The sequence below is a fragment of the Saccopteryx bilineata genome, chromosome 2 (assembly GCF_036850765.1).
Source record: "Saccopteryx bilineata isolate mSacBil1 chromosome 2, mSacBil1_pri_phased_curated, whole genome shotgun sequence".
Classification (NCBI taxonomy): Eukaryota; Metazoa; Chordata; class Mammalia; order Chiroptera; family Emballonuridae; genus Saccopteryx; species Saccopteryx bilineata.
In genome coordinates, this window is record NC_089491.1 from 153,646,205 (window position 1) to 153,673,877 (window position 27,673).

Below are 27,673 nucleotides of genomic sequence, written 5' to 3' on the forward strand. Positions count from 1 at the left end.
GAATTCCTTTGTTGGCAATTTTGCTTCCAAACGTATGTAGAATCTTTCCGTCTTCTTCATTGGCATATCTAAAATGAGCTAATCCTGTATTTCTCTATTCAGTGCCTCATCTGAAGGATAAATAAGGGTTATCCTAGAGAGGGAATGGGCAGGGCACAGGCAGTTAGGGCCTTCATAGCAGGGGGCTGAGCATGTGCTGCTAAAGCCCCAAGATGGGGAGTGTTAGGGGACCCCAGGAACAAGCACCAGTTTAGCAGGGAGGAAGGAGGGAGCATTGTCAAGGAAAAACTTTATAATGAGAGCATTATTTGAGTATCATGAGAAACTACAATACATGTAACAATATAACTGGTATTCATAAACTGATTTCCTCCATATAAGTGTTATTGGTATTAAAGACAATATTTAAAAGGTAACACTACAATAATTTAGAGTTTAATATTATCTATATTCCCCTTTTCTGAGAGATTTTTTAGTTTATAATAAATGCAAAAAGAAAAAAAGACAGCAAGCATATCCTTGATTAATTTTTTAAAAGGGAAGCAGCATAGCAGTAGGTACATTTACAGATCATTCCGCTTGTGAAATTGCATTTGACAGATATCATAATTGTTGTTTTAGTTTTTGGATCACAGGACATTTAGAAGATTTCAGTTTGTGTGTTTTGTTTCTTAAATTAAAAAAGGACCTTAAAAAATACAATGTAGTTTAAAAAAACTACTGAGACAATAGAAGAATTTAATTCGATATGTATACAGTAGTCTTAGTTTTTAAATTTCCATTCAGTTTGAAGCAGACAGCTAGATCTTATCCAATAAGATTTAATCTAATACTCACCCATTCAGTATTTTTTAAAGGTTCATTTTGGGAGGGACAAGATCGCGATGGAGTAGGCGGACGTACCAACTTCGACCTACCAGAACCAAAGTGGATTACAACTTAATTTTAAGAACCATCATCTGAAAAAAACAACTTTGGACTAAACTAAGAGGACTCTTCAACCAAGGAACACTGAAGAAGCCACACTGAGACTGGTAGGAAAAGCAGAAACATGGAGAGGGCTGCCCAGCTTCCTGGAGCGAACGGCAGCCCGGAGAGACTCGTGTGGCAGAAAGTGAGTTTAGCAGAGAGGGGAGGGTCCTGAGCCCCAGGAACAGAGCCCCAGCCTGCAGCCCCAGAGCCTAGAAAAGGCGAATGGACAGTATTTAGCTGGAAACAAGTCAGGATACTGTTTGTGAGAAAGAGACTGATTTCTCAGACCCAGGACTCTTCTGAAAGGGACCGTGCAGAAAACCTCTCACCCAGGGGTCCAGGGGATGGGAGAAAGGAGAGGACTGGAGCAGCAGGAAGAGAGTGTAATCTAGAAGGCACAGGAAGAAACATTTTGAGGGACAGCCACCCTAACCTCTGGGCTGAGTCACTCCCCAAATATGAAATGAATATCTCCCCTGGAAACAGCAATACCAGAAAAGGGAAGCAGGATACCAGCCAAACAAGCTCTTCCATGGCACTCAGAGCAGACCCACTTAGAATGAGGGAGCTTTCGGGACTACAGTAGTGAGTCTTAGGGCCCAGGTGTGAGCTCAATCTTGCCGGGCTGGGGCGGAGGGGATGTGTGAAAGTGGTCAAGTCCAGCTGCGGGCCACCTGCAATCCAGCCTGCGTGGGAAGGGCAGGAGTCCCGGAAGAGGTGGAAACCCACTCTTGAGCAAGGGCACAGGAGCGTAGCCTCACCCGGCTCACTGGAACCGAGGCTTGTGGTCGTCCTGCAAGCAGGCTCCTCCTGCAGGGTTGGGGCAAAAGCTCGGAATCAAGCAGAGACTTGCAGCTGAGCAGAGGTGCTCACCCCTGCCCTCAGGGTCAAGGCTTACAGCTGGGTGTGATGCATAATGCCACGTGTGGGGGCAGGGCAAAGGCCGAGGCCACTGAGGCTTGTACACCTGAGAATATGATCACAGACCCACCCATGAAGGACAGGCAGAAACCACAGCAACAGCCCCAGCAGGCTGGCACGAGCAACCCCCATACCCGAACGCCCTAGGCAGCAGCAGCAGAGGGGCTGGTGGGCATGTAGAAAGACCACACTTAGGGAACAAAGAGGCCACACAGTGGACTCCAGTGACCAAAAACTTCTTTTACAAAAAGAAAATGGGAAGGCAGAGAAATGCAACACAATTGAATCAAGAGAAATCCCCAGAAAAGGACCTAAATGAGTCAGATATAACCAAATTACCGAAGAAAAGTTTAAAATAACAATTGATAGGATGCTTAAAGATTTTAGAACAATAGATGGTCATTATGAACACCTAAATAAAGAGATAGCAAATATAAGAAAGGACATTGAAATAATAAAAAAGAATCAGTCAGAAATGACAAATACAATATCAGAAATAAAAAACACAATGGAAAGAAGTAAAAGCAGAATGAATGAAGCTGAGAATCGAATCAGCGAGTTAGAGGACAAGATAAATGAAGGCACGGAAGCAGAGCAGAAAAAAGAAAAGAGACTCAAAAAGTCTGAGGAAACTCTAAGAGAGCTCTGTGACAACATGTAGAGAAATAACATCTGCATCATAGGGGTTCCTGAAGAAGAAGAAAAAGAACAAGGGATACAAACTTTGTTCAAACATATCATAGCTGAAAACTTCCCTAAATTAAGGCAGGAAAACATCTCACAAGTTCAAGAAGACCAGAGAACTCCATTAAAGAAAAACCCAAAGAAACCTACAACAAGACAAATCATAATTAAAATACCAAAGCTAAGTGATAAAGAGAAAATATTAAAAGCTGCTAGAGAAAAAAAGGCTATCACCTACAAAGGAGCTCCCATAAGGATAACTTCTGACTTCTCAACAGAAACACTTGAAGCCAGAAGGGAATGGCAAGAAATATTCAAAGTAATGCAGAACAAGAGCCTACAACCAAGACTACATTATCCAGCAAGGCTATCATTTAAAATTGAAGGAGAAATAAAAAGCTTTCCAGACACAAACAAAAAAAAAAACTCAAGGAATTCACTACAACTAAACCAATGCTGCAAGAAATGCTAAGGGGGCTGTTGTAAAGAGATCAAAGGGGAAAAAGAATATAGCAAAAGAGGAATACAGTTTTAAAGAATAAAATGACAATAAACTATTACATATCAATAATAACTTTAAATGTAAATGGGTTAAATGATCCGATCAAAAGACATAGGGTAGCTGCGTGGATAAGAACACAGGACCCATACATACGCTGTCTACAAGAGACACACCTTAAAACAAAAGATGCACATAGACTGAAAATAAAAGGATGGAAAAATATTTCATGCAAATGGAAATGAAATACAAGCTGGGATAGCAATACTTATATCAGACAAAATGGACTTTAAAACAAAGACTATAGTAAGAGATAAAGGTCACTACATAATGATAAAGGGAGCATTGCAATAGGAAGATATAACCGTTATAAATATCTACGCACCTAGTATAGGAGCACCTAAATATACAAAGCAAAGACTTTGATGGATTTAAAGAGTGAGATCAACAGCAATACTATAATAGTAGGAGATTCCAATACCACACTAACATCACTAGATAGATCCTCAAGAAAGAAAATTAACAAAGAAATGGCAGACTTAAAGGACACACAAGATCAACTCGATTTAATAGGTATCTTCAGAACCTTTTACCCCAAAACAGCAGAATATACATTCTTTTTAAGTGCTCATGATACATTCTCTAGGATAGACCGCATGTTAGGGCACAAAAGTGGTCTCAACAAATTTAAGAAGACTGAAATCATATCAAGCACTTTTTCTAATCACAATGGCATGAAACTAGAAATCAACAACAGAAAAACTGAAAAATACTCAAACATTTGGAAACTAAATAGCATGTTATTAAATAACAAACGGGTTCACAATGAGATCAAATAAGAAATTAGAAAAATTCCTAGAAACGAACGATAGCATACATCAACTCAAAATTTATAGGACACAGCAAAAGCAGTACTGAGAGATAAGTTCATAGCATTATAGGCATACCTCAAGAAGCTAGAAAAAGCTCAAATAAACAACTTAACCCTGCATCTAAAAGAACTAGAAAAAGAACAGCAAGTAAAGCCCAGAGCTAGTAGAAGGAAGGAAATAATAAAGATCAGAGCAGAAATAAATGACATAGAGGCTAAAGAAACAATACAGAGGATCAATGAAACCAGGAGCTGGTTCTTTGAAAAGGAAAACAAGATCGATGAACCTTTAACCAGATTCACCAAGAAAAAAAAAGAGAGGACTCAAATAAATAAAATTAGAAATGAGAGTGAAGAAATAACAACTGACACAACAGAAATACAAAATATTGTAAGAAAATACTATGAAGAACTATATGCCAAAAAACTAGACAACCTAGATGAAATGGACAAATTCCTTGAAACATATAATCTTCCAAAAATTAATCTGGAAGAATCAGAAAACCTAAACACACCGATTACAACAAAGGAGATCGAAACAGTTATCAAAAAACTCCCAAAAAAGAAAAGTCCTGGGCCTGATGGCTTCACAAGTGAATTCTACCAAATATTCAAAGAAGAACTAACTCCTATCCTTCTCAAGCTATTTCAAAAAATTCAAGAGGAAGGAAGACTTCCAAGCTCCTTTTACAAGGCGAGCATAATTCTGATTCCAAAACCAGGCAAAGACAACACAAAGAAAGAAAATTATAGGCCAATATCCCTGATGAATTTAGATGCTAAAATTCTCAAAAAAATATTAGCAAACCGGATCCAGCAATATATGAAAAAAAAATCATAAACCATGATCAAGTGGGATTTATTCTTGGGAGGCAAGGTTGGTAAAATATTCGCAAATCAATCAATGTGATTCATCATAAACAAAAGGAAGGAGAAAAACCACATGATAAATTCAATAGATACAGAAAAAGCATTTGATAAAATCCAGCACCCATTCATGATCAAAACTCTCAGCAAAGTGGGAATACAGGGAACATACCTCAACATGATAAAGGCCATCTATGACAAACCCACAGCCAACATCATACTCAATGGGCAAAAATTAAAAGCAATCCCTCTAAGATCAGGAACAAGATGGAGTGCCACCTTTTACCACTGTTATTCACCACAGTTCTGAAAGTCCTAGCCACAGCAATCAGACAAGAAGAAATAAAAGGCATCCAAATTGGAAAAGAAGTAAAACTATAATTATTTGCAGATGATATGATACTGTATATAGAAAACCCTAAAGTGTCAATCAAAAAACTACTGGACCTAATAAATGAATTCAGCATGGTGGCAGGATATAAAATCAATACACAGAAATCAGAGGCACTTTTATACACTAACAATGAACTGTCAGAAAGAGAAATTAAGGAAGCAATCCCCTTCACCATTGCAACCAAAAAAATAAGGTACCTAGGAATAAATTTAACCAGGTAGATTAAAGACTTGTACTCAGAAAATTATAAAACATTGATAAAAGAAATCAGGGAAGATACAAACAAGTGGAGTATATACCGTGCTCATGGTTAGGAAGAATAAACATCATTAAAATGTCTATATTACCCAAAGCAATTTATAAATTCAATGCAATACCAATTAAAATACCAATGACTTACTTCAAAGATATAGAACACATGTTCCAAAAATTTATATGGAACCAAAAAGAACAGGAATAGCCTCAGCAATCTTGAAAAGGAAGAATAAAGTGGGAGGTATCACACTTCCAGATATCAAGTTATACTACAAGGCCATTGTACTCAAAACAGCCTGGTATTGGCATAAGAACAGGCATATAGTTCAATGGAACAGAGAACCCAGAAATAAACCCACACCTTTATGGACAACTGATATTTGACAAAGGAGGTAAGAGCATACAATGGAGTAAAGACAGCCTCTTCAACAAATGGTGTTGGGAAAATTGGACAGCTACCTGCAAAAAAATGAAACTAGATTACCAATTTACACCATTGACAAAACTAAACTCAAAATGGATAAAAGACTTAAATGTAAGCCGTAAAACCGTAAGCATCTTAGAAGAAAACATAGGCAGTAAGCTCTCTGACATCTCTCGCAGCAATATATTTGCCGATTTATCTCCACGGGAAAGTGAAATAAAAGACAGGATAAACAAATGGGACTATATCAAACTAAAATGCTTCTGCACAGCTAAAGACAATAAGAACAGAATAAAAAGACAAACTACACAATGGGAGAATATATTTGACAATACGTCTGATAAGGGGTTAATAACCAAAAGTTATAAAGAACTTGTAAAACTCAATACCAGGAAGAACTATAATCCAATCAAAATGGGCAAAAGAAATGAATAAACACTTCTCCAAAGAGGACATACAGATGGCCAACAGACATATGAAAAAATGCTCAACATCACTGATCATTAGAGAAATGCAAATTAAAACACAATGAGATATCACCTCACACCAGTCAGAATGGCGCTCATCAACAAAACAACACAGAATATGGGCTGGCGAGTATGTGGAGAAAAGGGAACTCTCTTGCACTGCTGGTGGTAATGCAGACTGGTGCAGCCACTGTGGAAAACAGTATGGAGATTCCTCAAGAAATTAAAAATTGAACTGCCTTTTGACCCAGCTATACCACTTTTAGGAATATACCCCAAGAACACCATAGCACTATTTCAAAAGGAGAAATGCACCTCCATGTTTATGGCAGCATTGTTCACAATAGCGAAGATCTGGAAATGGCCCAAGTGTCCGTCAGTGGAGAGATTGGGATTAAAAAGCTTTGGTACATATATACTATGGAATACTACTCAGCCATAAGAAATGATGACATGAGATCATTTACAACAAGTGGATGGACCTTGATAACATTGTACTGAGCGAAATAAGTAAATCAGAAAAAACTAAGAACTATATGATTCCATACATAGGAAATAAAAATGAGACTCAGAGACATGGACAAGAGTGTGGGGGTTACTGGGTGGGGTGGAGGAGATGAAGGGAATTGGGGGAGGGGAGTGGCAAAAGAAAACCAGTTAGAAGGTGATGGAAGACAGTTGGACTTTGGGTGATGGGAATGCAGCATAATCAAATGTCAAAATAACCTAGAGATGTTTTCTCTGAACATATGTACCCTGATTTATCAATGTCATCCCATTAAAATTAATAAAAAAAATATATATATCAATAAAAAAATTGGTAAGGACAGAAAAATAAATAAGTGTTCATGCTCTGGCCAGTTGGCTCAGTGGTAGAGCATCAGCCTGGTATGCAGGAGTCCCGGGTTCGATTCCTGGCCATGGCACACAGGAGAAGCGCCCATCTGCTTCTCCACCCCTCCCCTTTTCCTTCCTCTCTCTCTCTCTCTTCCCCTCCTGCAGCCAAGGCTCCATTGGAGCAAAGTTGGCCCAGGCGTGGGGGATGGCTTTATGGTCTCTGCCTCAGGCGCTAGAATGGCTCTGGTCGCAACAGAGCAATGCCCCAGATGGGCAGAGCATCGCCCCTGGTTCGGCGATGTGGGAGCATGCGGGAGTCTGACTGCCTCCCTGTTTCCAACTTCAGAAAAATACAAAAAAATAAATAAATAAACAAATGAATAAATAAATAAAGGTTCACTTTGACCCAGGTAATCTGAAAGAAAGAACTAATATGTCTACCATTTCCAGTCTCTGTCTGATGCCCTGAGGCGATCAATAATTCCAGCTCCCAGGCTTTGCAGGGGTTAATGTTACATTACCATGGAATTCTCCAGGTAGAAGTCTAGTGGGGCCCTGGCTGGTTGGCTCAGCGGTAGAGCATCGGCCTGGCGTGTGGGAGTCCCAGGTTTGATTCCTGGCCAGGGCACACAGGAGTGGCGCCCATCTGCTTCTCCACCCCTCCCCCTCTCCCTCCTCTCTGTCTCTCTCTTCCCCTCCCGCAGCCGAGGCTCCATTGGAGCAAAGTTGGCCTGGGCGCTGAGGATGGCTCTGTGACCTCTGCCTCAGGCACTAGAATGGCTCTGATTGCGGCAGAGCGACGCCCCAGATGGGCAGAGCATCGCCCCCTGGTGGGCATGCTGGGTGGATCCCGATCAGGCGCATGCGGGAGTCTGTCTGACTGCCTCCCTGTTTCCAAATTAAGCAAAATACCAAAAATTAAAAAAAAAAAAAAAAGTCTAGTGGGAGGAGCCATCTCATCCCTTTCTCTAGTTGTTGGCAGAAGGGGCCTCGGGAGGCTGCTGTGCTAGGAAACAGGGTTCTGTCTTTAGCTGACAACTCATTTACTTTCGGGGTTTTGATCTATTAGATAAAGGGGTTAGCCTGCATAATCTCAAAGGTCTTCCTACTCCCAAATGCTGTGAATTCGTGAATTGTGGGTGACTTGGTTTCTTCCTTTATAGAGTTGGAACATAACGAATAGCCTGACCCTGGGGCTATTATAGAAAGTCTGTCTTTCCAGAGTAAAAGTCAATGTCTCTTAAGTAAATGTGACATACAGCTGGAAATTCACGTTGAGTAAGTGGAGTACTGTTTCGTTTTAGTTAGAGCACTTGACATTTTCATGGGCTACTTTGCAGAAACAGAGGCCAGTATATCCATTTTAAGCCATGAAGAAAAAGAAGAGATGTGACTCTCAGAATAAGTCGGTGGTCAGAGAACTCCAAATGTGTGAGAAAGTCCTGTGAGTTGATGCCAGTGGGGGTGGGGAATGGCATAGAGGGTCAGAAAAAGAAAGGTAACTGACGTCTCCTTTGTGTAGGGCCCAGAACATCACTCAGGGTGCCCACACGGAGCCATTTTGTATTCTTTCCTCATCAGCAGTTTTAAAGTCAAATGATGCAGGAGGTTTAAATATGGATAACATATTTCACAGAACAAGATTCACTACAAAAACAATCATCTGTTACAATAAAAAATGGAACACAAATGTCATCTTCAACCACAATACCTTTTTTTTTTCATTTTTCCGAAGCTGGAAAACTGGGAGGCAGTCAGACAGACTCCCGCATGTGCCCGATCGGGATCCACCCAGCATGTCCACCAGGAGGCGATGCTCTGCCCATATGGGGCGTTGCTCTGCTGCAACCAGAGCCATTCTAGCACCTGAGGCAGAGGCCACAGAGCCATCCTCAGCGCCCAGGCCAACTTTGCTCCAATGGAGCCTCGGCTGCAGGAAGGGAAGAGAGAGACAGAGAGGAAGGAGAGGGGGATGGGTGGAGAAGCAGATGGGTGCTTCTCCTGTGTGCCCTGGCCGGGAATTGAACTCGAGACTCCTGCATGCCAGGCTGACACTCTACCGCTGAGCCAACCGGCCAGAGCACAATACCCTTTAAAATAAAAAAAAAACATTTGGCTCAAATATCCATAAGATTAATCCATCAAATTAGTGGATTAATTAACTTCTCAATAGTCCATCACATTATTTCTGATTATTCTATGAAATAATCCTTTATCCTCCTCCATACTTCAGCAAGCTTTGGAGACTCGCATGCCTGGTTCTGACATTCCACTTCTGAATTCTCATCCATTGCTCAATACGCTGAAGCTGTACTTTTCTTTGACCTCTGTACCCAAACCTGGAGCTCCTCTTGATCCACCCTTCTTCTTGCTATGTAATTAATTATTTGCTACTCTTGTACATAGCAGAACATTTATAGAAAGAAGGTGGGTCAGGGATAGGGCTACCACACAGTCAACAACTTAACCTTTCCCTAAAAGACCTTTCTATTTCTTTCCCTCCAAGAATTCTCATGGGACCATTCTACTTAGTCCCTCTCTCTTTACTTGCTCCTCTCTCCCCCTCTACTTCCCACAATGTTCAAGGAAATTCTACATAATCTCTATTATTTAGAACAATTCAATTCACTCTAGATCTGTTTTATAAACTAAAACCCTGGCACAGCTTTGAATAATCCAAACCTAGAAGAGCGCCTGAGGTTATAGTCTTTCCTTAAAAATGATTGGAAATTCTTAGGTAGTAGTTGTGATTTTAAATAACGACATTTCCCATTACAAATACATTCAAATAGATGCCCTAAATCAGCAATTTTCAACCATTTTCATCTCAAGGCTTACATAAACCACTTACTAAAATTCTGCAGCACACCAAAAAAATTTATTTTTTCCCAGTCTGACAAAAAAAAAAAAAAAATACGTATGATTTTGATTGATTTACAAAAAATAGTAACAATAGAAATTACCTACCCTTTTTGTTCCAAATTGACTTTTTAAAAAAATCAGATGTTGCCTGACCTGTGGTGGCGCAGTGGATAAAGCGTCGACCTGGAAATGCTGAGGTCGCCGGTTCGAAACCCTGGGCTTGCCTGGTCAAGGCACATATGGGAGTTGATGCTTCCAGCTCCTCCCCCCTGTCTGTCTCTCCTCTCTCTCTCCCTCTTTCTCTCCTCTCTAAAATGAATAAATAAAAAAAATAAATAAAAAAAATCAGATGTTGCCTGACCAGTGGTGGTGCACTGGATAGAGCATCAACCTGGGACGCTGAACTCACATGTTTAAAACCCTAAAGTCACTAGCTTGAGTGCAGAATCATCAGCTTGAGCACAGGGTTGACAGCTTTAAATGTGGGATCATCATAAATTCTTGGAGTGACGTCAGAGAAATGGCGCTGTGAGGAGCGCTACCGATAAATCCCCCAAAATTTCAACAAGTTCTTCAACCAGAGACAGAAAAATCTATCCTTGGAGCATCTGGAAGTCCCACACACTGAAAACGAAGGTATGATCAAGCGAAAAATTGACTAAATATATAATCAACCCTGAAGGAAATAAGATGGAGAAAGGAACACTCCGCCTTCCTCTCTAACCTGAGCAAGGGCTGCTTTCACTTGGAACTGAGAGAGAGTGGGGGGCTGAGGGTGTAGAGGGAGACAGGCTGCGGCACAGACATCCAAGCCAAGGAAAGAGTGTGCCTGCGGCGACTCAGTCAACGCAAGCTAATGCCTGCGCCAGACCCTGGCAAAGACGGGCAAGCAGCAGCCATCATTAGCCCTGATATCCTGGTCGGCGAGCGCAGATAGTGTGCGAAAGGTTCCTCCTAGCACCAAGGGAGTGGGCGCCCGTGCTCCCAGACAGAGGGGCAGGGTCAGAGATCTTTGCGTGGGCTGTGACCAGAGTCTCAGTGTGGTCCCTGCACCCTGAACAGCAGCGCGCAGGGAGTACGCAAAAGCGAACTTCCCTATGCCCGAACTTCTCCGGCCATTCAAGCTAACAGCCCCAGGAAGGAAAAAATACGAAAGTGTTAGGGGGAGGGGCACACAAGCATCTTGCAGTCTGTCTCTGGAGCAGATCTGCGGATTGAATTGCTGAAATTAGCTTAACCCACAGTCTGCTCACCTTCCAACTGACCTACTCGGCTCTAACGGACAAGATCTCTCTCAGTTCAGCGATCTAAGAAAAAAGGTGTGATATTTTTTAGTGCCTCTTACTACGCACGTAGGGGTGGGGGCAACTTCTGATTGGCAGAGCTCTCATACTCAGGGCTATATGTTAAAAAGAGGGACTTGGCAGCTTTTAAGACCTCCTGTTCTGCAAGCAGCGACTAGGGCATCTTCTTCCCAGCAAAACAGGTTACAAAGTGCAAAAAGCCTGGGGAAAGGGGTCCCACAGACTGCTGAGGCATACTGGACACGCCTGGAGGCACATAGAAAGGCACCTTGAGAGCAATTGGCTCCCAGCCCCGCCTGATTATGCTGGCGGCTCTGACTGATAGAGCCTTACCCAAAATCCTGCACTGAGTGGGGTTAGAGTGGGGATTTGCCAGCTCTTTGAGCCTCTTACTCTCCAGGTAGAGGCAGCGGCAACCCCATAGCTGGATCATCAGGCTGCTAATTCAGGAAGAAGAGACTAGGAGAGAGGCTCCTGGGAAAACAGACTCTCTCATTGTCAGAGCCTGCAAATGATAACAAGCCTCAACTACCAACAAGACTGAAGCCTAATATATGAAAGACATCACTATAGAAACTTATCAACTGCAAATCTTTACCTAAGCATGCCACAGGGGCAGAGCCTGGGGTACAGAGTCACCCACCAGGAAGAGGGAAAGGAAAGAAAAATGAAGAAGATAACCTCTCAGAATCAAGAAAAATCCACAGACTTTATAACTTTTTCCATTTTTTTGTTTCTTTCTTCTTCTCTTTATTATTATTTTTTTCTTTCACCTTGGTCCTTTCATTCTCTGCCCATCTTATTCTTTCCTCTTCTTGAACTACACTACCCATAAATGTTACACTTCCCATTTTTTTCTTTTCTTCTTCCTTTCTCTCTATGAGGATTACACTCCAAATCCCTTAACTCTCTCTTTCTCTCTTTTTTTTCTTTTTCTTTTCCTTTTTCCCTTTTTCTTTTTTCTCCCTATTAGTTTCTTCTTTTCTCCTTTACTTTTCTTCTCATTCAATCCTCAATCACAAACAAATTATTTTATTTGGGACTCAAATATTTTCTTTGTGGCATTTTGGGTGCTTTTTACTATGCTTTTTAATTCATTAGCATTCCCCCCAACCCGGCTCTCCATTCTCTCTAGCTTTTGCTCCACTTAATACAATAGTAAATTTTTTTCCTTTTTCTTGTTTCCTTCTTATCCCTCTCATTATATATCTTAGTTGACCATCGCTTACAAGCAAATCATTTTATCCTTGATCGAATTTTTTCTTTTTGCATTTTGTGGATCCCTACCTCCTTTTTTGCCCCTTTATCATTTCTCCCCACCTCAGGCCTTCCATTATAGGTAGTTTTTGTTCCATTTAGCACAATATAATTCACAGTTAATCACGATATTTTCTCAAGGAGGAGGGGAGAGGAGAAGAAAAAAAAAAAGAAAAAAAATAAATTTTCTTTTCTTTTCCATTTTTTTCTTCTTTTTACTTTTAATTCTTTATTAATTCTCAGTGCTATTACCAAAACCACCTTCAGATGCCATTATGGAAAAGGAAATCAAATATCATGAATACAAAAGACAGAGATGTAGCACAGAGAGATGAGGAAAAATCTATGGAGAAAAAATTTAATATATTGGAAACCTTGGAGCTAAATGACAGAGAATTTAAAATAGAAATCCTAAAAATACTCAGAGATATACAAGAAAACACAGAAAGGCAATTTAGGGAGCTCAGAAAAGAACTCAACAAACACAAAGAATATATTACCAAGAAATTGAAACCATAAAAACAAATCAAACAGAGATGAAAAACTCAATATATAAACTGAAAAACAAGGTAACAAGCTTAGCTAATAGTACAGGCCAGATAGAAGGTAGGATTAGTGACACAGAAGACAAGCAACTTGAGGCACAACAGAGAGAAAAAGAGAGAGACTCAAAAATTTTTAAAAATGAGAAAGCCCTACAGGAATTGTCTGACTCCATCAAAAAGAATAACATAAGAATAATAGGTATACCAGAGGGAGAAGAGAGAGAAAATAGAATGGAGAACATATTCAAACAAATAATAGACAAGAATTTTCCAAGCCTGTGGAAAGAACTAAAGCCTCAAATTCAAGAAGCAAACAGAACACCGAGTTTTCTTAACCACAACAAACATACTCCAAGGCACATCATAATGAAATTGGCACAAACCAATGACAAAGAAAAAATTCTCAAGGCAGCCAGGGAAAAGAAGAATACAACATATAAAGGAAGGCCTATTATATTATCATCGGATTTCTCAGCAGAAACTCTACAAGCTAGAAGACAGTGGACCCCAATATTTAAAGTCCTGAAATAGAGGAACTTTCAGCCAAAAATACTATACCCATCAAAGCTATCCTTCAAATACAAAAAAATAAAATAAAAACATTCACAGATACAGAAAAGATGAGGGAATTCATCATCAGAAAACCCTCACTCCAGGAAATACTAAAGGGGGTTTTCCAACCAGATACAAAAAACAAAACAAAACAAAACCACAAGTAAAAGCTCCACCAAGAACGGAATAAAACCAAATTTAAGCTGTGACAACAAAAACAAAAACAAAAAAAGAGAAGAAGATGGAGATTAATAGTAGCAAAGCACAATGGAGTGCAGAAGCACTCATAAGGTAGTGTATTACAATGAACATGGTAGATACCCTTTTCATTACTTAATGGTAACCACCCTTGAAAAAACCACCACAGAAGCACATGATTTAAAAAGTATTTAGAAAGAAGTATGGAATACAAACAAACAAAAACAAATGATAGAAAAACAAAAGAGAAGAATCAAACAAGATACAAAACTAACAGAAAGCAATGTATAAAATGGCAATAAAGAACACAAAAGTGTCAATAATTACACTAAATGTAAATGGATTAAACTCACCAATAAAAAGACACAGAGTAGCAGAATGGATTAAAAAAGAAAATCCAACTGTATGCTACCTACAAGAAACACATCTAAGCAACAAGGATAAAACAAATTCAAAGTGAAAGGCTGGAAAACAAATAACATCCAAAAAAAAGCAGGTGTAGCAATACTCATATCGGATAATGCTGACTACAAGACAGCAAAAGTACTCAGAGACAAAAATGGTCATTTCATAATGATTAAGGGGACACTGAATCAAGAAGACATAATAATTCTTAATATATATGCACCAAACCAAGAAGCACCAAAATATATAAGAAAGCTACTTATTGACCTAAAAACAAAAATGGACAAAAATACAATTATACTTGGAGACCTCAATACAATGCTGATGGCTCTAGATCGTTCATCCAAATAGAAAATTAATAAAGATATATTGCCTTAAATGAAACACTAGAGCACCTGGATATGATAGACATCTACAGGACATTTCATCCCAAAGCGACAGAGCATACATTTTTCTCTAGTGTACATGGAACATTCTCAAGAATTGACCATATGTTGGGCCACAAAAACAACATCAGCAAATTCAGAAAAATCAAAATTGTACCAAGCATTTTTCTGATCATAAAGCCTTGAAACTAGAATGCAACTGCAAAAAAAGAGGGAATAAACCCACAAAAGTATGGCAACTAAACAACATACTTTTAAAAAATGAACGGTCAAAGAAGAAATAAGCTCAGAGATCAAAAGATATATACAGATAAATGAAAATGACAATATGACATATTAGAATCTCTGGGATGCAGCAAAAGCAGTAATAAGAGGGAAGTTCATATCACTTCAGGCCTATATGAACAAATAAGAGAGTGCCCAAGTAAACCACTTAACTTCACACCTTAAGGAACTAGAAAAAGAAGAACAAAGACAACCGAAAACCAGCCGAAGAAAGAAAATAATAAAAATCAGAGCAGAAATAAATGAAATAGAGAACAGAAAAACTACACAAAAAATTAATAGGACAAGGAGCTGGTTCTTTGAAAAGATTAACAAAATTGACAAACCCTTGGCAAGACTCACCAAGGAAAAAAGAGAAAAGTCTCATATAAACAAAATCCAAAATGAAAGAGGAGAAATCACCACAGACATCATAGATATACAAAGAATTATTGTAGAATATTACGAAAAACTATATGCCACTAAATTCAACAATCTAGAAGAAATGGATAAATTCCTAGAACAATACAACCTTCCTAGACTGAGTCATGAAGAAGCAGAAAGCCTAAACAGACCAATTACAGGGAGGAAATAGAAAAAAATATTAAAAACCTCCCCAAAAATAAAAGTCCAGGCCCAGATGGTTATACTAGTGGAATATACTAGTTTGAATTCTATCAAACATTCAAAGAAGACTTGGTTCCTATTCTACTCAAAGTCTTCCAAAAAATTGAAGAAGCAGCAATACTTCCAAACACATTTTATGAGGCCAACATAACCCTCATACCAAAACCTGGCAAGGACGGCACAAAAAAAGAAAACTACAGACCAATATCTCTAATGAATACAGATGTTAAAATACTAAACAAAATACTAGCAAATTGAATACAACAACATATTAAAAAAATAATACATCATGATCAAGTAGGATTCATCCCAGAATCTCAAGGATGGTTCAACATACACAAAACGGTTAACATAATACACCATATCAACAAAACAAAGAACAAGAACCATATGATCTTATCAATAGACGCAGAAAAGGCATTCGATAAGATACAACACAAATTTATGTTTAAGACACTCAACAAAATGGGTATAGAAGGAAAATATCTTAACATGATAAAGGCCATATATGATATATCATCAGCTAACATCATATTAAATGGCATAAAACTGAGGACTTTCCACCTTAAATCAGGAACAAGACAGGGTTGTCCACTCTCTGCACTCTTACTTAACATGGTGCTAGAAGTTCTAGCCAGAGCAATCAGACAAGATAAAGAAATAAAAAGCATCCATATCTGAAAAGAACAAGTAAAAGTATCACTTTTTGCAGATGACATGATCCTATACATCGAAAACCCCAAAGACTCCACAAAAAGATTACTAGAAACAATAAGCCAATACAGTAAGGTCGCAGGATACAAAATTAATATACAAAAGTCCATAGCCTTTCTATATGCCAACAATGAGACATTAGAAAACGAACTCAGAAGCTGGGGGCATTATAATACCTGACTTCAAACTATAGTATAGAGCCATGAAAATCAAAACAGCATGGTATCGGCAGAAAAATAGACACTCAGACCAATGGAACAGAATAGAAAGTCCAGAAATAAAACCACATACATATGGTCAAATAATTTTCGATAAAGGGGTCAACAACACACAATGGAGAAAAGAAAGCCTCTTCAACAAATAGTACTGGGAAAACTGGAAAGCCACATGCAAAAGAATGAATGAAACTCGACTACAGTTTGACCCCTTGTACTAAAATTAATTCAAAATGGATCAAAGACCTAAATATAAGACCTGAAACAATAAAGTACATATAAGAAGACATAGGTACTAAACTCATGGACCTGGGTTTTAAAGAGCATTTTATGAATTTGACTCCAAAGGCAAGAGAAGTGAAGGCAAAGATAAATGAATGGGACTACATCAGACTAAGAAGTTTTTGCTCAGCAAGAGAAACTGACAACAAAATAAACAGAGAGCCAACTAAATGGGAAATGATATTTTTGAACAACAGCTCAGATAAGGGCCTAATATCCAAAATATACAAAGGACTCATAAAACTGAACAAACAAACAAACAATCCAAATATAGGATCATCACAATAATCCCATCTATGGTCTTTGGCTTGAGCTGGAAGGGTCAATGGCTTGAAGCCCAAGGTTGCTGGTTTGAGCCTTGGGTTTCTGAGCAAGGGGGTCACTGGCTCACCTGGAGCCCCCTAGTCAAGGCATGTATGAGAAGCAATAAATGAACAACTAATGTGCCTCAACTACAAATTGATTCTTCTTATCTCTCTCCCTTCCTATCTCTCTCTCAAGAAAAAAAAAGTTGCAAAAAAGTAAAAATTAAAAAAGCATGTGCCTATACTTGTATATAAGGATTTCTGGTACCAAGAATTAACCAATCAGAAGCAACCTTATTATGCAATGTTATCAGTAAGATGCAACTCTTTTATATAACCTATATAGTTATGGTTCCAGATAGGGCATTCACACCAGACAGCTATTGTTGTGTTGGCTGTTGTCACATTTTCATTTGACAACCTAAGGCAAAAATGGTCAGGGTCCCAACTAAAAGTCAGTTATTGCATGTTTTAAAAATTCTTGCGGCATACCAGTTGTAAGTCACCGCCCTAAATGATGGCACCGATCCTAAACAAGAGTTAGCCTAAATGTATTACCATGACTTCCAAAAGTAGCATCCAGAGTGTATTATTCTTTGTATATTTCAATATAGTTGTTCTCAAATATTAGCATGTATTGAATCAACTGACATGCTCAGTAAGGCACAGATTGCTTGGCCCAATCTCCAGAGCTTTGGTTTCAGTAGACTTGGAAATTTGCATTTCATACATGTTCTGGGCATTGCTAATACTCTGTCCCTTTAAGAACCACTGCTTTAACAGAAGTTATCCCTTCCACCTGAGAATGTCAGGAAGAGCAGCAGAGTCCTTTGACTAACATAGGGCTGGCGCTTTCTGCTGAAGGTGTAGGTAGCAAATACATTCACCTGTCCCCTGTCATCCCACATATGGTGATGAATCATCCTGTTCCCACAGATTCTATTATATTTTCTTAAGTTCCACGGAGCAAGGAGGTTGGTGTGGTCTGCATATTAATCACATCTTGCAGATCCCTGTCATCACAGCAGCTCTAAGACTGTGCTCAGACCCTACATTATAATGTGAAACTGGAAGATGATCGATCACATATTCCATCCCCATCCTTTCCCTTAATCACCATGAGTGTTACTGTTACCCAGTGCTGGCAGGGGAGACAGAGTAAAGATTGAGAAGTTTGAAGGAGATAAAAGCAGTTGATATATAGTGTGTCCGTAAAGTCATAGTGCACTTTTGACTGGTCTCAGGAAAGCAACAAAAGACAACAGAAATGTGAAATCTGCACCAAACAAAAAGAAAACCCTCCCAGTTTATGTAGGATGATGTGGCAGCATGTGCGCATGCGCAGATGATGACATAACACCATGTATACAGTGGAGAAGCCCACGTCCATGCCAGTCAAGATGTGGACGGTACAGAGGAAAGTTCAGTGTGTTCTGTGGCTCGCTAAATTCGAATCCGTGACCAAAGTGCAACGTGAATATTGGCGCGTTTATATGAAGCGCCACCACATAGGAATAACATTACTCGGTGGGATAAGCAGTTGAAGGAAACTAGCAGTTTGGTGGAGAAACCCCGTTCTGGTAGGCCATCAGTCAGTGACGAGTCTGTAGAGCAGGGGTCCCCAAACTACGGCCCGCGGGCCACATGCGGCCCCCTGAGGCCATTTATCCAGCCCACGCTGCACTTCCAGAAGGGGCACTTCTTTCATTGGTGGTCAGTGAGAGGAGCATAGTTCCCATTGAAATACTGGTCAGTTTGTTGATTTAAATTTACTTGTTCTTTATTTTAAATACTGTATTTGTTCCCATTTTGTTTTTTTACTTTAAAATAAGGTATGTGCAGTGTGCATAGGGATTTGTTCATAGTTTTTTTATAATCCGGCCCTCCAACGGTCTGAGGGACAGTGAACTGGCCCCCTCTGTAAAAAGTTTGGGGACCCCTGCTGTAGAGGCTATCTAAGGAGCCCTAAAAATTCTGTGCATGAGCCCACATCGAACTGCACTGAATAGGTATGAAACTGGGAGAGTTTTCCTTTTATTTGGTGCAGATTTCACATTTCTATCATTTTTTGTTGCTTTTCTGTGACCGGTCAAAAGTGCACCATGACTTTACGGACACACTGTAGTACACAATCCTTCATATGTTTAGCTTATACATGACAATAATATTCATACTCTCTAAGCAAGTGACAGATGGGTGACTTCTAGCCTAGAGACGATGGATGCTGATTTGATGCCCCCACAGCCTCACTGACAAGGCAGTGTAAAGGAGAACCGTAACCAAAATATTAGCTACTGTTTAGCATCAACTGTTCAGCATCTTCTCACCAAATTTCTCCTGAGACAGGCTATTACTGCAGGAATCTTTAAATTTACCAACCTAACCAATAGCCAAGTATAAGATGCAAAGCCACACACATAGTGACATACTCTCTAAGTAACATCTGCCGCTAAAATTAAAGAACCACCTTCATGGTTCAGCATAGAAAGAGAAGTTGCTCCTGTACTATCTTTTCCTGCTTCTTCTGTCAAAGATATGGTTACTTTCAGAGCCATCTCTAAGGATACTGGAACTTAGTGTTTACAAAAAGAATGGCCAGTAAAACCCCTTTATACAGCGGGTTCACCTCTGAGTGTCAGATCACATCAAGATTTACAAGCCACTTCCATTGTAACAGAAAAGGCATAAGACTAAAAATCAGAAGATGTTCTAATTCCCAAGGCCAGGGTTTAAAGGTTTACATTAAAAGACTGATTTTGTAAAATTGATGTTTCTTATGTATTAGAACTATTTTAATATTTTAATTGCCATTATATATCCTTCTAGAGGAGAGTGGACATTTAGGGTCTGTCCTTAGTATTTAGTTAGTTGCTTATACACTGGGCTTGTTAAGTATCTATTTGATTTTTCTTCTTTTCATTCTTCTCTACTTCATGTTGCTAAATGATCTGGAGGATGACTATGCTTAAGAACTCTTGACATGGAAATTTATCATTCAATCATCAAATTTTATTGGGCAGATATTGCCTTAAGGACAGTGTTATAAACAACATCCAGGATGAAAAAGTGACCATACCTGTCCTGAATAAGCTCACAGCTGATAAGGAGAGACAGATATGTGACTAGATGAACTACTATAGAATAGGGTGTGAAAGCCCTGGCCTGTTGGCTCAGTGGTAGAGCGTCGGCCTGGTGTGCAGAAGTCCCAGGTTCGATTCCCGGCCAGGGCACACAGGAGAAGCACCCATCTGCTTCTCCACCCCTCCCCCTCTCCTTCCTCTTTGTCTCTCTCTTCCCCTCCCGCAGCGAGGCTCCACTGGAGCAAAGATGGCCCGGGCGCTGGGGATGGCTCCTTGGCCTCTGCCCCAGGCGCTGGAGTGGCTCTGGTGGCAACAGAGCGACGCCCCAGAGAGGCAGAGCATCGCCCTTTGGTGGGCAGAGCGTCGCCCCCTGGTGGGTGTGCCGGGGTAGATCCCGGTCGGGCGCATGCGGGAGTCTGTCTGTCTCTCCCTGTTTCCAGCTTCAGAAAAATACAAAAAAAAAAAAAAAAAGAATAGGGTGTGAAAACAGACAAATAAATACTGTACACTGGGAATACTAGGTAAGGAAAGGCTAACTTTGTTAGGGATGTGAAGAAGGCTTTGTCTGAGCTTGGTTTCAAAGGATGCATAGGAAAATGAAAGAAGAGAAAGGGAGAGAAAGGAAAGAGATTCTGTATTCCTTTGATACAGGTTTTATCAATTTGCATCAAGGAGATATTCTAAACTCCCTACCACAGGAAGTTAGAATTGTAGAATTTGATTTTATACCTACATTCATTTCCATTTTTAGCCAATGTTAGGGAATCTCTGTTTTAAACTACCAAAGACTTGTTGCAGTTAAAGGAATAAACTGGAAAGACATAGCTAACTTGAAAGGGAGAACAAATTTAAAAAAGGATTTTTTTTAAAAAGCATGATTTCTCATTTTTTCACCAAGTTAATCTGATTTAATGAGTTTAAGTGCTTAAATTTTGTCAAAAAATGTTTTGTATAGGAGACTTTGGCTCTTTAAGAAAATGATTTGAAGACATAACTATGATCACCTTACAGCATAATTTAAAATTATTATTTATTAGAAAGCAGTTAGAAAAAATGTATATTAACCTAGCTGCCTCTAGTTCCTGGAGAAAAATTCTTGAGATTTTTCTATAAAGGGAAAAAGAAAACTAAACAAGCAAGTGGAAACATTCTTCTGATTGAAGGAACAAATCATAAAGCCATCTTCCTCCAGTTTTACTCTGAGCAACTAGATTTAAAAGTCAAATGAGAGGTCTGTATACAATTAACCCTGTTGGCCTACAAGTGAATGTAAATTTATGGATAAGGGGGACTTCACAAGCCCAATAGCTCAAAGTCACAGTGAGCTAATAAAGAATAATTAAAGATAAATAGAAAATATATATTTCTCTTTTAAAACACTTTCAAGGGAATAGTTATCTTATTAAAGTTACATTGTCCTAATGCCGACTTGTATATCTTATTCTATAAAGAAGACATGACAGTGCGTTAATGCTAACATCCTTACTTCTCTGATTGGCCATGGCACTCCACCAGCCTGGTGTAAGCATTCTGCAGAAGTTGACTGCAAATCTAAGGTCATGAACTGATAACAGATATAAGAGTTCCAATTTTCTTGCGTTTTTTTTTCTTCTCTTGTTTGTCTCTATCCAAAACCTCATCAAAACACTACCAAAACCATTTTGACTTCTCTGATTTATGAACTCAAAATCAAATTTAAGCTTGACCAGGCGGTGGCGCAGTGGATAGAGCATTGGCCTAGGATGCTGAGGACCTGAGTTCAAAACCCTGAGGTCTCCCGGCTTGAGCACAGGTTCATCTGGCTTGAGCATGGGGTTGCTGTCTTGAGCCCAAGTCACTGGCTTGAGCAAGGGATCACCGGCTTAGCTGGAGCTCCCAGTCAAGGCACATATAAGAAAGCAATCAATGAACAATTAAGGTGTTGCTACTAGGAGTTCAGGCTTCTCATCTCTCTCCCTTCCTGTCTCTCTCTCTCTCTTTCTCTTGCAAAACAAGAACAAAAATAAAAAATTTAATGTCCACATTTCACTATGTGGTTTAGATACAAAAGCAAAGGAAATTCCAAAACAGCCACTAGTTCTTAAAATTAATATTTTTAAATGCTAACTGAAAAGCAATTTTGATATATTAATGCTCTATATTATAAATAAAAGTGTTCTAGACCCTTAAAAACATTTTCTTTCTTTAGTCAAAATGAGTTTCTTGATTTGAAATAAAATATCCACTCTCAATCCATTCATGGCCAATATTAACATATATATATATACATATATATATATATATATATATATATGAAGCCACAACATAAAAAAATGTATTTTCTCAAAAAACTTTTCAAAGTATAAAATCAGTTAAGTTAGTTTTAACCAGTATAATAGCATAAAATAGTATGGCATAAAGCAAATTAAAATAGAATAAAAATTAATAAAATATACTGCATATAGCAATGGAAAATATTGATTACTGAAGTTTTAGAGTTTTATGTCAGTTGTGTGTATGTGTATGTCTGTGTGTACATGTGTCTATATTAGACCAAGAGATGGAATGAATTATGACCAAAATATTTGTTAAAAATACTGTTCTAAAACATGCTGTTATTTAATCTTCTTACATTTATTAAGAAAAAGTAATGAATTCTGACCAGTAGATGGTCATTTGTCTATCTTAGAGACGGTGTGCTATCTGTGAGTTGGCCACTATGCTCATCCTGCCAGATGAGTGATGTTGCTTCTAAAGAAATTGCTTATAATATGTTGAAGCTAAAGACTGACCAGCCCAACTGATCAATGGAAAATCTGGTGCCTGGAAAATCAGTTTACAAATATTTGAGTATCTTTGGCTTTCGTTCAACCATGTGACCTGCATTTATCAAGACTAATTTATACAGGCACCTGATGGGCATGGGAAGAAAAATGGCGAACAAAAACTTCTGGACTCCCGTTGTCATGACGCTTATAGTCTAAAAGTAATAATCAAATGAATATACAAATAAGGCATAAGTATAGCTGTTACATGCTGTAAGTATGATAATGAGGATGTCTCACTTGGTTGAGAAAATAACAATTATTAATATCATCAATAATCATATATAATATTTTATAATAATATATTTTATTAACATTAATAACATTTAGGTAGTATTCACTTCCTTGAGAAAATGTTATTTGAACTGAGATCTTAAGGATGAGAAGTACTTAGCTACATCAAGTAGTGTGCAGTGAGGGCTGGAAGTGAGAACATTCCAGGCAGAGGACACAGCAGATAAAGCTCCAATGGCCGGGGGGAGACCGGCACACTTCCAGGAACAGGAAGAACAACAGTTAAGGTCTCTGGCTGGAGCAGAGACCACATGGGAGAGGCATCTTGTGAGGTTGTAGGAGTCAGTGGGAGTCAGAACATGCAGGAACTTGTAGCTTTGTTATAGATTTTGATCTTAACAAGGCAGACAGCATATAATCAAATTTCCCTCTTGAAAAAATTACTCTGCAATGTGGATAAGGTTCAGAAGAAATCAAGATTAGTTCTGAGAAAACCAGTCTGGAGATTACTCCAGCCTATTACAGCAATCCCTAGTGTAGTCCATCTGAAAGGCTCTGCTGGCTTAGCCTCGAGAGTCTGACCAGGTGCACTCAGGAAAAAAAGAAGCTATTAGGGAGTGAAATATACAAGTGACCAAGTAGACTTGAAAGAGTGAGTAAGAGATGTACTGTCAAGACATTTCCTAGGTCTCGCATTTATAGACCTGCAGGGACAGTGGTGATGCGGAAGAGGGTTTTAATGCAAGCATGGGCATGTCCTAGAAAGGGGAGATGTTTGGATAAGCAGGTCTGGTGTTCAGAAAAAAGGCATGGGCTGAAGATTTTGATTTAGAATCAATAGCATATTATTGCAAGAAATTGATGATAAATAGGGTTATAGATGAGATTATTTAGAAAAAGTATAAAGTGAAAAAGAGATGAGGAAGAAGGGGAGGAGCAGAGACAGAAAGAGAAGATGGGAAGGCAAAGAAAGGGGAGAGGAGGGAAAAGGAAGGAGGAAGAAACACTGGGGCTAACTGAGCCTTGAGGGCTACGGGATGCATGGCTGGGCAGCTCAGAGAAGGTGCACAGGGCAATTTTGGAGAAAACCACATGCCCAAGTCAAAGGAAGAGGCGGTTTCAAGAAGGAAGTGGTTGAGAGATTACACAAGATGAGGACTGAGACGTGTTCTTTAGATCTTGGACACTGAGGGCATCAGAGTTTCTAGTGGTCAAGAAATATATTATTAAAGCACTGACTGAGTTACTCTTATACAAACGTCGAGACTTTTAAAGCTTGATTATAAATAAAAATCACATGTAGTATTATTATCAATGACCTACTATTGGGACCCAATAAAAGGGTAAACAACATATCATTTTATACAAAAATATAGGCAACATTTTTTTCATTTTTTCCCATGATTGATCATATTCTCCTGCCCTTCACTATGGTATAGCAGGACTTAAAAATATATGTATGTAAGAATGACAGATAAACATTTGCTTTTTTATTTTAATACAAAGCATAATGTTTCATCTCAATAGAGTTCAGATTTTTCTGACTCAATATATTCAACATCTTTCATGACCACAATTCAATCTGATTTGACATCTCATTAAAAACATTCTATGTCTGCTGCTGGACAAATGATTTCATAAATCGCATACATGATCCAAGCCCTAGAATACTGAAAGGAACATGATTCTGATGAGTAACCATCTGCCATTTTTAGTTCATTTTTATTGTGCACAGTTGCAAATTATTCAAGTTTATGATTAGAGTTACATGAGGACTTTTATAAATATTCTATATAGCTTGACCACAGAAAATTTAGTCGAAACAGAGAAATTTAAATTCAAAGGTTGGCTAAGCATGGCTGCAACTCAAATAGAAGAAATGTTATACTGGAGTACATTTTCAAAGCAAAGAAATTGTACCACAATTTCAAAAGAAATCATTCAGCCAGCAATAAATGGAAAATAACATTTTTTAGAATATTTTTTAATCTAAAAAAATCTAAAATAATCATGTATTCATTGATTCATGTTGTCAGTATTTACTGAGTACCTACTATTTACTGAGCACTAAGCCGCAAGTGTGAATGGACAGACACGTTCCATGTGACAGGAAAGCTACAATCATGCCAAGGCTGTGAAAGAAAGGACAAAGAAGATAGGTGGATATATCTGTCTCAGTCAGGGTGGGGTGGGGGGCTGGAGGGTGGTGGTGATGACACTAGCAGCTGCCCTTCATTTGGTACTTACTACTGTGCCAGGCTCTGAGGAACCACCCACAAATTGTCTCAGTTGATCCTGAAAGTAATTCTCCAAATTGGGTAGCAACATCATTATTCTCATTTTAAGACAAAAAAAAATTTTAAGACAAAAACAGGTTTTTATTTTGTTGGTTGGTTTACTTTAAGCATAAATCACAATGTGTAGAATGCTTATCCTTGAGACATCAAGAAAGCCTGAACTCTACTCAGCAAAATAACAGACGCAGCAGGCTTTTAGAAATGTCATCACTAAAACATGGTTATGATTTGGTTTCTGTGCTGGTGTTCATGGGTATCTGTGGTTTCTTGTAAAGACTCTCCATTCTCCCCAAGGATGACAGATTAAGGAGGCAGGCAGAACTATATCAGATAAAAAATATTTTAAAAAAATAGAGAGGCAAGAATAAAAGGAGATAAAACTGAAGAACACTATATAATCCTGTACCAGCTACTAAATGATAGAGCAGAGAGTGAGAGCAACACACTCACCTGCATATGCTATCAACAACCAAGGAGCTGGCCTTTCTCTACTCCTGTAAGAAAACTTTACACTCAAAATCTGGTCTCTTGCCCTGACCAGATAACTCAGTCGGTTAGCGTTGTCCCGAAAAGCACAGAGGTTGCCGGTTTGATCCCCGGTCAGGGCTCACACAGGAACAGCTTGATGTTTCTTTCTCTCTCTCTCTCTCTCTCTCTCTCTCTCTCTCTCTCTCCTCCCCCCCCTTTCCTCTCTTGCTAAAATCAATAAATAAAAATTTAAAAAGAAATCTGGTCTGTTGCTCAACAGATTACAACAGTTCTTTCTGACCCCCAAATCTGTTTTAAAAAATATTGCCAACACCCATCTCATTTGCAGCTGTCACATTTCTGTCTCAGAATTCTCCAGTGACTGCACACTGTTTACGTTTTTCTTACTGGGTTTCAAGGCCTACTCCTCACACAAAGGCTTTGCCTTTATCACCTCTCCTACTTTATTAACCATTATCTCTGCTTCTGCCTGGTCCATCTAAATCCCCTCTCTTCCCTTATTCTAATTCCTTCCTCATGACATCTCTCCTCAGGTCCTTCTGCCAGAACAACTCTGTAGATCCTAACTGCCACCCTTACCAATAAAAAAATGGTAGCAGAGTTCAGCAACATTTGGGGAAACAAACTCATTCTAACTCAATGGCATGAGAGGTGGGAGTCAAACTCTTTTATGTATATGGTGCTTTTGTCAGTGAAATTTCTCCCAGAATCCAGCCACTTAGGACTAGACCCCTAGGGAGATGTCTGGGGCAGCCCAATGGACTGGGATTTCATTCCTGCCTCAAGCCCAGCAGCAGTCTGGGTGGCTTCAGGGTGAGGAGTCTGGGTAACTTCGGGGTGTGGAGACCATAACCAGTGCCAAAAGCATAGCCAAATAATGGAAGTTTTCTCTAAGTCAAATCACACATTCAGAACACCTAAAGGCCTCGAAGGACACTTGGAAACCTACTCTTATAAAACAATATCAATCACTCATTGTGGAAACATATTGAAGTGCCTACTATGTGAATTTTAGCACTTAGGCTGCATCAGTGAAAACAAAGGTCCCCTGCCTTTGAGGAGTCAAATCAAACAGGAGGAAACATAATAATAATAAATGTATAAATCATGTAATTTATTAAAAGGTGATAAGTGCTGTTAGAGGAGGAGAGAAGGGGAATAAAAAGGAGATTGGGGCCCTGGCCGGTTGGCTCAGCGGTAGAGCGTCGGCCTGGCATGTGGGGGACCCGGGTTCGATTCCCGGCCAGGGCACATAGGAGAAGCGCCCATTTGCTTCTCCACCCCCCCCCCCTCCTTCCTCTCTGTCTCTCTTTTCCCCTCCTGCAGCCAAGGCTCTATTGGAGCAAAGATGGCCTGGGCGCTGGGGATGGCTACTTAGCCTTTGCCCCAGGCACTAGAGTGGCTCTGGTCGTGGCAGAGCGATGCCCCGGAGGGGCGGGGCGTCGCCCCCTGGTGGGCAGAGCATCGCCCCTGGTGGGTGTGCTGGGTGGATCCTGGTCGGGCGCATGCGGAAGTCTGTCTGACTGTCTCTCCCCGTTTCCAGCTTCAGAAAAATACAAAAAAAAAAAAAGGGGGGGGGATTGGGAGTTCCAGACAACAGGACAAGAGGGAGAGGCATGTTAAAATTATGGAAAGAATTATCAAAAAAGGTCTCCTGGGTAA

At 39.4% G+C, this 27,673-nt stretch overlaps 1 protein-coding gene across 1 annotated transcript in view; it reads right to left on the reverse strand.

The window, feature by feature from the left end:
- The window catches only part of GRIP1 (glutamate receptor interacting protein 1), a 749,322-nt gene that overhangs the window by 604,960 nt on the left and 116,689 nt on the right, over positions 1-27,673 (reverse strand). The gene's annotated exons all lie outside the window — the stretch shown is intronic.